Consider the following 11,485-nt stretch of genomic DNA (forward strand, 5'->3'; position numbering starts at 1 on the left):
GCAGAAAAAGCTATTATGGTCAACCACCTGAACCTTTTATATTACACAGGCCATAGGATTTGGCTGAATTGGTGCACATTTGCATACATAACTAGACTCCTGGGCTGCAGCAACTTCCACACCAGACGCTAAAAGTGAGCTTGGTTAGTTGGTGTACTGTATATCTTTTTCATCTAGAGATGTAACAGTGGGGAATGATGATACACAGCACCGGTCACTCTGCTCAACTGATGCTTCCCCTGCATTATGCATCACTCCCTGCAAACTTTAATAGCACCTCTTCTCGTTCTAACTACAAAATCTCTGATCCATGTTAAGTAGTAAAAAGCCAACAGTCAGATCGCCTCTCAATACACACCCACTAATTTGTGCACAATTACATTCTGATTGCCAGCAGTGAACGGTAGTTTCAGCCAGGCAATGGGGATTTTGACTACCTCTCACTTTTCAGCTAAAATATTATGAGAACCAAGTCAAATGCCAAACATGAAATCATTGCATCAACTTTATTTGCTTTTTCAGCCAAACTTGTAGTCTTAGTCAAAAAACTATATCAAGCTGCCATATGTAATATAACAGTTTACCTCTCTGGCAGTGTAAATCGACCTTGAAGTGTTTTAAAAATGTATAAAGAGCCCAGCTGTTAATTAAAATCAGGATCTTAAATCCTTCAGCAGGCACAATTGGGTCAAGATGTACACTAGCTTTCAAAAATGAGATAAAACCATGTTTTTTAATGAACTGAAGAAGGATGGCGTATGTTCACTGCCTTTACAAATCAAGTCATCTCGTTGGCGTATAACTTCAGACTCCCTCCCATTGTTGTTTCCACTGGTTTCTTCACTTGAGAAAATTGCTTTGCAGTCCAATCGGCTGTTCCCATGTGTGGTGGGTTGACCCTGACTGGACTCACCAAGATGCTCTGTCACTCCACAACTGGACAGGGAGAGAAAATACAATGAAGAGTTCATGGGTTGAGATTAGGTACTGAATAGATCACTCACCGAATATTATCATGGGCAAAACAGACTTAAATTTAGGTTATTAATTGAATTTATTACTAAAAAAAAAAACAGACCAAGATAATCAGAAATAAAATAAATCTTAAAAACAATTTCCCCCACATCTCTCTCCTTCCCAAGCTCTATCTCCTCCCCCTCCACTGTGGAGGTTACAGTCAGTTCATCACAGATTGTTCCTGCAGCTGCTCAGGGAGAAGAGTCCCTCTCCTGTTCCAGCATGGGGTTTCTCCCATGGGAGACATTTCTCCACAAATTTCTCCAGTGTGAGCCTATCTCCATGAACTGCTGCAATATGGGTCACTTTTTCACAGGGTGCAGTCCTTCAGGCACAGCCTGCTCCATTGTGGGTCCCCCACAAGGTCACAAGTCCTATCAGGAAACCTGCTTCAGAGTGGATTCCTCTCTCCACAGGCCACAGGTCCTGCCAGGAACCTGCTCCAACATGGGCCTCCCACAGGTTCAGAGACTTCTCTTGGGCATCCACCTGCTCTGATGTGGGCTTATCCACAGGCTGCAGGTGTATCTCTCTACTCCTGTGGTCCTCCACAGGCTGCAGGAGCACAGCTGCCTCACCATGGGCATCATGGGCTGCAAGGGAATCTCAGCTCCAGCTTCTGAAGCGCCTTCTCTACCTCCTTCTCCACCTATCTTGGGGTCTGCAGGGCTGTTTCTCTCACATGTTCTCACTTCGCTCTTCTCTGGCCGCAATTACATCTGTGTGATAACTGGGTTTTCTTTCTCCTTCTTAAGTATGTTATCACAGATGTTTTACCGCCATTCTTGATCGGCCCAGACTTGGCCAGCAAGCAGCACATCCATCATGGAACCACCTGGCATTGGCTCTGTTGGACATGGGGGAAGCTTCTGGCAGCTTCTCACAGAAGCCACTGTGCTACCAAAACCTTGCCATGCAAACCCAACATACTATGTTGGCCTCTTAGCAGAAGTGCTTGTCCTGCTCTGCACAGTCCTTCAAGGAGAGGCCCATTGCTTCTGACAGTTCTCTGCTGCTTCAAATCCCTGTGTCCTGCCTGTGTCCCTTTGGTGGCAGCAAAGGAATCAAGAAAGAGCCTTTAGACACCCCAGGATAATCCTCAACAAAAAACTTCCACTCTCTATTGCCAGCTCACATCTCTATGGCTCTGCCTTTTGTTTTTAAAATATCAATTATGATTAAACCCAGGCACTTATAAAACCAGAGATCCAAGGGAAGGAGAGCTCTGTACAGCCCATAGCTGGAATGAAAATTCTACAGTCAACCTCTTAGAGAAGACTAGTAATTTTTTCATGGCAAGCCTGATGTTGACTACACTAGCCTTGTTCTTTTTTCTCATGTGCAACCTCTGACCCAAAATGCATTTCCCCAAGGAAGTGGAATTAATTTGAAAATATGTTTTTGAGATTTAGTTGTTTGAAGGAAAATATGTTTCTCATTTGGAAGAAAGTCTAATATTTTGTAGGGTTTTGGTTTTTTTGTTTGTTTGGTTTGGTTTGGTTTTTTGTTTTGTTTTTTAAAGGGCTTAGTTTTCAAATCTGTTTCATATTAGTAGCTCAAAAAATAACACTCAGAATAACTTTAAAATTTTGGAACCCTTCAGTATTGCTGCTGGAGAGAATTCTCTGAATACACATTTTTGCAAATGATACAAACTCTGTAATGTGATCATACAGTGTTCCCAACAACAGAACACTTGTCAGATGTGCTATGTATGACTGAGGGGGCCAAAGGATGAAATTTAACATCATTAACATACAACATTTAACTAGGATCTTTCCTACTGCTTGTCAAATATTACTCCACAGTTCTGAGGCTTTTTTTTTTCATTTCCACCCTAAACTTTCTTATAAAGGTGTTTTGGGTTTTTTTAAGGTGGAAATCCCCCTCAGCTGTGTAAAATTGTTTTTTTAATAGTGGTAAATAATAAACTGAGCACTCATCAGAGCTCAGATTTGCCTCTAGAACAAGTCTCCACAATGGTAAAGCACACTTGCTAAGTTCAAAAAAGGCAATACCAAAAGGACAATCATGAACAAAGTTCTTTTTTAGTAGTGCCATATATAAACCAAGAAAGTTTCCACTAAAAGCCACTTAAAATGCATTATTAACTTAATAGCAAGTAACCATTGCCATCTGCAGAGTTGAGTATACTCTGGGTTGTAACATGAAGCTGCCTAGGAGCATAATGATATTCTGGCCCCAGACCTCCTTCTGCACATGGTATAAACACTTCAGTTGCAGCTGTTCAAGAGGGGGAGGTTCTAGTTTTAAGAAGAAGTAACCACAGTTTTCCTAGACAAAAAAAAAAAAAAAAAAAAAAAAAAAAAGCCTAGCAGATTGAAGGAAGCAAAGGAAGCAGCATATTGTATTTTTGTGTCTATATTATAAGGTAAGAAGGAAAGAGTAGTTGCAGTCTTTCAGTCTCAGATCAAAACTCCATTGAACCCAGGACCATCTTTGACAGAGGTAACAGAGGTGTGTAGGGATGACAATGCATATAGAAGAAAAGCATGTCTCACAGTCTACATGGAATATCTGACAGGTGCAGTAATTGCCTCTCCAGGCCAGAACTGGATTTTCATTAATCAGTGTAAAATATGATATAACTGAACTCACCTGCTAAATCTGGGAAGGAGTTTGGAATTTATTTTTTTTAATAAATGCACAAGTTCTTTTTATGACATGCTGGAATTGCTGAATCCCAGGCTTCAGCAAAATGGTAAAATAAGAAGTGTTCTGTGAACACACACACCCCCACACCCCTGTGCGAGCACGTTTTTAAGAAAGCAATTCTGTTCACCAACTAAAAAGGGACTTTTTAACTTCTTCGTCTAACTTTAATCTTTTACTGCCTGTTCTTTGGTCACTATTATGAAAAGTGCCAGGAAAAAGAGAGAATTATTAGATGAAGGATAATGGACTGAAGCTTAGTCTCAAAATGAATGGGAGATGTGTTACTGGTGAACAGTCAGGACCTTTTTCAGATATACCCTACAGGCAGAAAGAGGAAAAAGTAAATGATGATACAGTTCATAATAAAAAGCATAGTGCAATGCTTTGAAAAAATGGAAAAAAAGAGAATTGTGGGGCAATCAAACTCTGACCAGCTCTTTCTGTAGTGAGGAATTTATAACTCATTAAGGTTAAAGGGAAAATTTAGGGAGTTTTGGTTTTAAGCCTATGAAGCTAGCCAAAAAAATGTAATTAATTCCATACCCATCACTTCCACAGCTTCCCATTTTCTTCATAGAAGTTCTGAAACACTCTAAAGGGAATGTTGTGGCCTATTATACAGGATTAAAGTGTCCCTGGGCTGTGGCAATTTCACTTTTTCCCTAGGTATAGATGGGTACATTGACTGACTTTTTTTTCCTTTATATATTTCTTAAAGACAAACATTTATCTTCATGTCTGACCCTTTCATGATTACTTTCATAAACCCTGCTGGGTCTAGGTCTGGATGTAGAAATTTCAGAGATATTTGTCTTCTAATATAATCACAGTGTTTTTATTGTAATATAGTTTGCCCATATCATCAACATTTTCAGCATGATTGGCAGTGTGAACCAGAGAGCTTTTGTACTCTATCTAGAATGAATTTCCCTTGATTGAATGTATTTAATTACATTGCAGAGAAAAAAAAATCATCCAAATCCAGACATTTAAAAATAAGCTGACAGAATTGATTCAAATCAAACTCCTATCTTCTAGTCTTGCTTTTCCAGAATTGGTGAACTAGCAGCAATTGATCCTCTGTTGTTGCATTCCAGAAAAATTAATTTTAATCTTAAACTCTGCTTTATAACCAAACTTAAATTTGGCTTAAACTCATGAAGTATTGACTAAAGTAATCTAGCCAGTTCTCACTAAGTGACTGAGAACAGTTGAATGCATGGCCCATGATAGAAAAATTGTAGTTTGCATTTTTAATTAAATGAATTTGCATTAATTAAAACAGAACACAGTGTGTTTATTCAATTTACTTGAATAGAAAGGCTCATCTCTTGAACCATTACTTGGAACAGCAATTAACATATCTTCTGTGCAATCACTAGTGTGAGCAAATGTTGCTTCAAAAGTGAGAATTTGAGAATTGCACTTACATTCATGTCTCTTAAACAGTGCAAGTATGAAAACATTGCAAGTACATAAATCAGAACGACATTCAGAGAGTGTCAGTGTAATTTGAGAGAGATCTCAGGTTGATTTCAGAAAAGTACACACATGTACTGTTCAATCTCCTGTCTTCTTTGGGTGTAATTTGGTTGGCTAGTTATCAACAACAAATCCTGTGATCTGTATTTTAACTTTTCTTCTGAAGTTTGATACTGCTTAAGATTTTCTCTGTCTCCCATGACTGCTCTCCATCTCTCTTTCCAGGGAGCATATGCTAACTCTTCATCCTGGTTGGCGGAAATAGCTCTTCCCAGTCACCCTTAGTCAGAATTAAATGTTTTTCTGCTGTTTTCCACACTAGAGCACCTGAGTTTGCAAGGAGTCAAACCCAAACTGTAAATTCTTTCAAAAGTTTCTGAATCTTTCTGTCTTGTGCAGGTAATTTATCTTAATTTCCTTGCAAGAAAACTAGGCAATGAAATACATATCACACCATGCCTCACAGAACTTCAATTAATGGTGTCTCTTCATCATTAACATTCAGACACTGGGGTGTCTATTTCATACAACAAAGCAAGCCATGTGCTTGAGATCAACCACACTTTAGGGTCTTCTTTGGAAATCAGGAGATTCTCTTTTCTCTGCATGCAGATACTGCTTTATATGCTTTGGCAATCAGGCAGTACAAGTGAAGGACTTAGTTTATCGAAAAATACAAGGTCAAGGTCAAGTTCAAGGCAAATCCTAAACATTAATTATGCAGTTGTTGGTTAGTGTGCAAAGTTCCTTAAAAATCTAACCTACTGGCCGTGAATTTGATCTACAGTGCTTAGTATTTTGGTACAAATATTTGTATGAATGAACCTGGTAGCAAATGTAACAAATTTTCCTAGAAGTAAATGCTCTGAAAAGGTAAATTAGATCAGCAGATTCTAGGTTCAGTTACATGATTCACTAATTCAGATTATTGTCTATTCCTGCATTCTGGGCCCGAGTCAATGATAGAAACCCCAATTTCCTGTAAAACCTACGGGAATTGTGAACCCTGATTGGGGAATCATTATTCTGTTTTACTCCAAGATAAAAATCAGGAGATAATCAAATGAATTCTCAGGGAGCCAATATAAATAAAATGAGATGTAGCATTTTCTTTATGTAGTACAAATAGCCAAAATTTTTAAGAGGCAGTGGTCAAAGGACCACTCTTGAATTAGGACCCAGAAAGAGCACATGCCAGGGAAGAGTACGCAGGAAAGAAAGCCACTTTTTCTGCTTCTTGTTCTGCAAGTGCAAAACAGGGTTTTACTTGAACTCATAGGCCCACACTGGTACTGTGGCTGCTGTTTTCCAAGCACATAACTGCAAAGGTGGGAATCATGAATTGATACTGACTGAAACAAAATAAACACAGTCACTACCAGTATCTCTCCCTTCCCTTCCAAAGCAGCCCTTTTAACCATTTGCTGTTGCTCATGGAGCTCTGCTCACTTCACCATGACTTGAGACTGAAATTTGCCTAATTTTTACATTTTTTTCCTTCCGTAGGCCCCAAATCACACTGATTTTTCTTCTACCATATTCTTAAGCTATTTTTCTCTCTGGTTTAAGGGCAAACCCCACTTTATTTCGGTTCATAACAAAGTTCCCTCAAATTTTAGTGGATATAGAATTTCACTTTAATTTTTATATGCCTAACCTCAGCAGAGTACTTAACTCTGTACAAGTAGGTAGTTTCACTGAACTCAAGGGGACTAGTCGAACTTGTCACAATTTTCCTTCCTTTGTCATATTTTTTAAGTATTATGCATATTTTTTCATCGACGCTGCCTCCGTACAATGCTAAACATCCACTGGTCAGATTATGTGACCAATACATCTGTTCTTGAACAAGCAGCAGTCACAAGTATTGAGGCCATGTTGCTGAGAACACAGCTGCGCTGGGCAGGGCACGTCTCAAGGATGAAGGACCACCGCCTCCCTAAGATCTTGCTTTGTGGTGAATTTGCCACCAGCTGCCACAAGAGAGGAGCCCCAAAGAGGAGATACAAGGACTCTCTGTAACAACATCTCAGCCTTGGCCATATTGATCAACGTAACTGGTCTATTCTGGCCTCAAATCGGGAGATCTGGAGACACACCATCTATAACGCTGCTGATGCCTTTGAGAAAGCACGCAGGATCACCCTTGAGGAGAAAAGGCAATGCAGAAAGAATCGTGCCTTGCAGAATTTACCACCTAAGGAGTCTTTCTACTGTGCCTTTTGCAATCGGACATGCTTGTCTCGTATTGGCCTTTTTAGCCACCAGTGTGCTTGTGACAAACATGGGTAGAGACCTTTCCTGAATCTTCATTTGCAAAGCCCAGCCAAGAGTGAGATGCATATTTTGCATCACATCTTCCTATCAAGTGTTCAGTTTCTGTCATTATTGCAGAGGAACTGCAACAGGTGAACCAATAATCCATTCTGGAAGAGTGAACTTCAGTATGTTAAAAGTGAACATGTTCATATGGCAGCTGATGTGTAGTCCTTCCATCCAAGGTGTCCTCTGTTGGAGTACCAGTAAAAAAATCCTTAACATTTGGTTTATTTAATGGCAAGTTAATCTTATTTGGAAATCTTCCAGACAACTTGGTTTCTTCAGTTATTTATGCATAGTTCATTTTGTTTGGTAATAAAAATAAATGAAAACAAAACTCTCTTAGAGTTGGAGATAAGCATGGAAAAGAAACCCTTTGAATCCACTCCCAGAAAATCCAACTGAAAATAGAACACAGAGTTTATGCCTTCTTAAAAAGTCAGCTAATGGACAGCCTTCCCCTCTATTTTCAATCTAGTTGCCACAAAAACATCACACATAATTTCTCATAGCCAGTTTATGAACTACAGTGCCTCCTTTATTTTTCTTAAAATATCTTGACAGTTTTTTAGGCACTTTCTTCTATGAATTTATTTGTTGATGAATAGAACTTAAGAGTAGGAATAGCATGAGTGACTGAAGAATTTGTAAGAAAGGAAAGCTGTCAATGTGTATTCTATCTTTATGTTTACATAGTGAGTTTCTTTCTGGTGCTATGTGGTGCTTTTAGGATTTATCCATGAAAGTACTGCAGTGCTGCAGATATCATTAATGGAAACTGCATATTCACAAAAGCTGCAAACAACTACAACTGCATTTGGGGGCTTGGATGGTTTTACAATGAATTGCATGCATGATGTGGCTCCAATTCTGCAAAGTACCAGCTTCACCCAGCATCTTGTGCACCTTCTTACCACCTTTTTATTTCAGGTGCTCCAGGCAACCCAAAATCAGTTCATTACAGGATAAGGCAGCTCTGGAAGGCTTGAGTGAGATGGATTTCCAGACCGGAGTCTTGTCAGTTTTGTGTGTTTTACACAATGTTGGAATGGGATGGCTGAAGGACAGAGGTGAGAAGGTGAGTGGGAATTCTGGCTTATAGTGCAGGATGTAGTTTCTCCGGTTCCTGTCAGAATCATGAAGGACAACTTCAGAGTGATTTTTCTGGTGACTGTTTTAGGTCTATTCATTGCAATAGTTTTTCATCTGCTTTATTAGCAGTAAATCTTTGTTATGCTGTTTTTACCATCCCAAGGGCCTGTTCTGCTTTGTCTGCTTTGCAACCTCATTTTAGGCTATTTATATAAAAATAATGCTTTGTAAGTCAGGGCTTTATCCATTTTAGGGGTTATATATCAGAGCAAAGAGAGAAACAAAGAGAAAAGGAATCAAAGGAAATTGTCACAGACGAGAGGTAGCAAAAGCAACAAACTTTTTCTCCCCATCTATAATTGACTGCAGAACAAAGTCAGACTGGTTTAATTAACCATAGGGTATAACAATCAGGCTTGAGGTTAAACTTATTTTCCTGAGGACGGTAGGATAATTTACCTGGTATCACATTTGTAATAAAAACGTTTTTAGGTGAGTGACTAGAAACTAGAAGAGGGAACACTGGCAGAGTCAGGTTGAAGGCCACAGCTGCAGATGCAAGAAGAGTTCCACTTCATCACAATATAGCATTTTAGAAAGGGCAATACTTTTCCCTAATAGACTGGTTACCTATTGGTGTTTCTCAGCATCCTAATGGTCTTTACTACTTTAACAAAGACATAATCAAAAAATGTATTATTTGACTAATAACTGCATTAAAGTGTTTTTCAAAGATACTTCAGTTCAATCTTAACAGTTTGCTTGAACTGGGTCTTAACCTTTCTCTTTCTACTTCATTGTCTGGGGTCCATGTTAGTCTTTGTCTCTCAAACGTTGGATGTTTAATTATATGTCCAGAACCTGGAGTGGCAGAACCCCTCCTGTTTCACAATGGGCCCAAACTGCCTCCTTTTCTTCTCCCACTCAGGCTCTTGCCTGCTGATTCCTCTTAAAAGCTAAACCTTTGTTTCCAGTTTCCGTCAGAGCTGCTAATGGAAGCTGGCTAAGGGAAAGGAAATTGAAAACACTCCAGCCAAACTCAGGAATGCAGACTGCAGACTTTGAGCAGATCTTAGCAATTTAGCTTGTTTCAGGCAGCAAACAGGTACAACGTTCCACATACAGTCAAGCACAAACAGCGTAGCAAAGCAGTTTACTTACCTGGGCTACAAAACCAAGTCATTGGAAAGAAAATGAAGGTTGTAAGGGCTCAGATGGAAGTTTACATGTACCCACAACCATTCTTGGTTGTTTCTGTGGGAATTTTAGGACGTGGTTAGGTTCTCACGTGTCATCAGCTGTGACTCTGACACAGGACAGGGAAATGTAACAGCGCTCAGAACCATGTCCATAAAATCAAGCCATTAAGAGTCCTAAGTGGAGAATTTGGACTAGAGCTGCTGATGGACAGTGAAACCACAGATCCATCAGTGGCCAGGAACAGCTCTACAGTTCTCTGTAGAGGACTGAGTGATTTGTCTTCTTTTATAGAGTTTTTTCAAGTCTGATTATGGTTGTTACACTGATACAGTGAACCTTGCATTGGGATCTGACCCGATCTGCAGAGTGTCCAGGTGAATAGGAATTACAAGCTAAGTTATGATCTAGGTGCTGAGAAATTGTAAGTTAAGTTGTATTATAAATTCTGTATTAAACTACCTATTTATTGTAATAAATTCTGCAGTATGAAAATCATAATATAGAATAGTCTCTGAATTCTGCTAAGAATATAAAGCTTAAATTGTAACTATAATTTAGTGCCATCATCACTCTGCCAAGGATCCCTGAAAGAATCTGTCCATCCCCTCCATGTTGGATGACAGCATTCTCCACTTCACTCTCTTAGGGTCTTTGCAATGCAAGTTTCCCACCTCCAACAGTTATGTCTTTGGTGTCTAGTTTCATTTCACAGTGCCAACTCTCTACAAGTGGTGAATCTCTGCCACTTCACCAGCTATAACATACTCCACAGGTTAGAAGATGCACTTGTTGCAAAATGTGGAATATGTAACATTTTTTAAAGAAAGGATGTTCTTTGATGTTTGATCTTTGTGCACTTTCAAGCCTGAAGAACAAGAAAGGTTTAATCCATGAAACAGAAAACAGCCAACAAGCTCTAAGTGATGTCCAGGTGTTGGAAAGACAAATGACTTGTTGGTAGAATTGCCTTAAGGCTTGACACATTCCAATGATCTCAGACCTAGAGGGAGTTTGGGAAGAAGGTTGTACCACTGATAGTGGACACAGGGAAGGCAGAATTTACAGGCCACAAAGATATTTGGCAGAATCCCTAAGATAAGGAAGAAACTAATAAAAACAACCCAGCAACTGTGCTGAATCAGCTTCGACTGGGTACAAGGTGATTCCAGCAGGAGCAGATTGTGACCACTGACTCAAGGCCACCAACCCAAGAAATCCACGGGCTCCAATGAAGAGAAAGACTGAGCAAGCAGACTAATTAACATGAGAAGTGAGAGAATCATTAACCAACAGAAAATAGAATACTGCTTAATAAGAGAACTAGGTAATTTGTAGCCAAGGAACATTAATGCCTTTGTTTGCTAAACAGTATCAACAGTGAAAAGTTTTGGCAGTTGTGATGCTGTCTTTGTGGATTTGCCACCCAGTGCCCCTTTCTGTGCAGAACTGCCAGTACATCAAATACCTCCACTCTGTGCATGATCAGCCTTTTGCACACTGAGTGCAAGAATCTATTTTTGCAACACACCTAAACTAGACAAAACCCACTGCTTTCACTTGAGTGTATACCATGAAGGACTGCTACCTGCACTGGGCCCACATTTATTATTCAGAAAAAAACAAAACAAAACAAAACAAACAAAAACCCCCACTGTCTCAAGATAAAGTTCAAATGTACAAGCTCTACTGTATTTCAGTC

This window comes from Lepidothrix coronata, unplaced genomic scaffold (assembly GCF_001604755.1).
Source record: "Lepidothrix coronata isolate B3197 unplaced genomic scaffold, Lepidothrix_coronata-1.0 Scaffold37, whole genome shotgun sequence".
Lineage (NCBI taxonomy): Eukaryota > Metazoa > Chordata > Aves > Passeriformes > Pipridae > Lepidothrix > Lepidothrix coronata.